Source organism: Cebus imitator, unplaced genomic scaffold, assembly GCF_001604975.1.
Source record: "Cebus imitator isolate Cc_AM_T3 unplaced genomic scaffold, Cebus_imitator-1.0 Scaffold304, whole genome shotgun sequence".
Lineage (NCBI taxonomy): Eukaryota > Metazoa > Chordata > Mammalia > Primates > Cebidae > Cebus > Cebus imitator.
The window spans coordinates 1,993,239-1,996,510 of NW_016107619.1; positions in this window are offsets into that span (position 1 = coordinate 1,993,239).

Genomic DNA, 3,272 nt, shown 5'->3' on the forward strand with positions numbered 1-3,272 from the left:
GTGATCCACCCGCGTCAGCCTCCCAAAGTGCTGGGATTACAGGCGTGAGCCACCACCGAGCTGGGCTGGCCCCATTTTTTAAATGATGTTTTGGCAAGTATTAGCTGACAGCATCCTCTTTCTCTCTCCCCACCTTGGTGTGACCCTCCTTGTGTAACCTTGGTCAAGTCCTCCAACTTTTGTCCCATATTTAAGATGGAGCTGTTTTACCTACTTCATAAAACAGTTGTGAGGCGCCATTGATTCCTGACTGCAAAATACCTTGAAACCCTTATATAAAGGCTAACGTCAATGGAGCCTAGTAGATTTGCTTTGTGGCTTGTGGTTGAAAGTCACATCGAGACATAAATGTGGCCACATTCAGGAACTGGAGACTTAACTGGCATTGCTCTATAACTCGATTATTAATCTTGCAGACTGACCTGTCAACACCGGGAGATGTGACACAGCAAAAGGACAGAGAAATGAGAAATTTTTGTGCAGAAAGCCCTAAATTCCCATCTGAACGTAACTTATAGCTCACCTTACCTACTCTTACACATGCCCTCCAACATGCTAGACTGCCTTATACATAGGCCAATGCAAAATACAAATGTGACATGTTCATGTAGCCTAGGGACTCCGTGCCTATTCTCCATGTACTCTGCATGGTAATGTTTGAAATTTTAAAGTACGTTTCCTTCACAGCAGTATTTTTTTTTCATGAGTGGGATATAAATCCCATATTCAATGAAATGGGGAAATCACATCGAGAAGTTGGTTATCTCCCATTGAGCAAAGACTGGCAGGAGATAATAAAAATAAACATGGGCACACACGTATTAATATCAACACGCATTTACAAGTTTACTTCCCATATAAAATTGTGCTGTAAGAACAGTTCTACCAAGGCAGTCTGCACTATTTCCAAGTCTCAGTTAATTTACAGCAACTGCTGCTTTCGGAGACGGCTGCAAAAATATGGAAGTTCCTCTGAAGTAGGCCAAGAAACAGTTCTAGATTTTACTGAGTCTAAGTTTTATTTTGTCAGGTTTTTAACATTTTTTCAGTGAGCATGGCGACTGCAGAGGTTAGAGCTGTGAAAAGCTGGGCTAAATGTGCTTTCTGTAAAGTCAATTAGGATTCCATCCCTGTGAAATAACGCAAAATTTCACTCTCCAAAAGCAACAGCATGTAAACTAGAATGAAAGAAGGAAATTATGTATGTATGCCTAATATTCTTTGTGAATGTCTTTCATTTAACTAAAATTATATTAGAAGCCAGATTGATAAATAAAAAATTCAAAATAGTTTTAATTATCCTAAAATCGATTCTTCGTGTTTTGTACCGCTTGTTTCTCTTAGGAGCAATTTTCTACCTTCAGCAAAAATAAGTTCCAAGCACTGAAGTAGAATTCTACTGAGAATATAGTCTTTCCACAAGCTGTGGAGACGCAGTCACTCCTGAAAGACAGATCTAATTTGGATACATCCGTGGTTAACATTCTGCCACAGACACTTCCCCAACAAAGAGGGCTTTTTCTTAAAGTAGCTTAGTGGACACTGACTTTGATTAATTTACACACATCTTGATAAAATGTGGTTTGAGTTGTCTCCAGAATATATTCTGATTTTTATTTGGAATGAGGGAGTAACACTGGATAGTGGACACATGGCTCCAAGCCAGGGAACTAGATAGCAAGGACTTGGCATGCACCGGAGGTGCAAAGCTTCCTAAATGCACTCTGTGTGCTGTTAGATCTAACTTATTATTCCTACTTGCAATGAGCACACCACCTCCTCCAAAGCCAGGGAAGCTGAGATGCCAAAGAAAGAGGCTGAGAAATCCAATTTCTCAGAAAGAAACATAGAATAGAGAATTACAGAGGCCATGTTTCAGGCAGCCACAAGACAGGTCGTGAATGCCCTCACTGTTATTCTCCACGCCCCCCACACCCTGGAGCCAGGGCTTATCCATCAGGGAGAGGGTCTACGGACTTCAGAAGGGATGTGCAGGACAATTGCTTAAGGGCAGGGTTTATGGTAAGTATGATATCAAAGTTGTTTTGACCTAAGGATGGGATTTATGGTTAAGTATGTGCTTTTGCATAAGCAACCACAGAGAAAATAAAATCCTTAGAGGCATTCCTAGAGGAACTGGAGTTCATCAGAACTCAACATAGCCGATTTACATCCAAGATAAAGTTGCTTTAGTCTCCACACTGGTCTTCAATGACCATGACCATTGGGAAGCCATTCCCTTTTAATCAATTCTCAGTGAGGCACCTAAATTTATACCAAATAAATGTGAATCCCAGTTAAAAGCCCAAGTCCTCTGTTCTTCAACAATCCCCAAGGCTAATCAATAGCAATTGCACTGCAGTATATTCAGAAAACATCAAGCACCAAAAAGATTGGTCATGACTGCTTTGCAAAAATGATCCAACAGGTGCAGAGAAAATGTCATAAAGTCCCTTGAGAAAAGAAAATCTGCATGTAAAAAAGTTCTTAACAAACCTTAAAAAGATGAGTCAGCAAGTTGAAGGTTTCACATCTCCAAAAGGTTTTGAACCACAATATGCTGACTTCCTTTCCCCGTCCCACCAACAATAAACTCTTTATACATACAGACGTGTGTTCCAGGAGGATAGCAACTTTATTTTGTACAAGTGAAGGCCCTTCAGATGCTTGGGTTCCACATGCACAGATTCAACTGACCTCAGATCAAAAATAGTCAAAAACAATTAAAATTAACAATGCAAAAAAATACAAATAAAAAAATAGAGAAGTGCTTCTCAATTTATGATGGAATTGGTTACATGCTGAGAAACACATCATAAATTGAAAATATTATAAGCAAAAGTGTGTTTCCCACTTAGGATATTGTTTATTTACCCTGGGTTTATCCAGGTCACAGCCCCATCCTAAGTCAAGCAGTGTACTGAATGTGTATCACTTTCACATCATCATAAAACCAAGAAACCATAAGTCAAACCATCATAAATCAAGGACCTTCTGCAGAACAACTATATGAGGTATTATAAGTAATCTAGAGATTGAATGATATGAGAGGATATGCCTAGGTTATGTGCAAATATGTACCATTTTATATAAGGACTTGAGCATCCATGGATTTTGGTATCTGCAGGGAGTTCTGGAACCAATTTCTTCATGGATACTGAGGTACAACTGTATTTGTTTAATGAATGGATGCAGGGCAGCAGGGAAAGGTAGGAGAGGAAGTTATAGTGGGGAGATGTACTGGGAAAATATATTTAGTTTTACACTTTGCC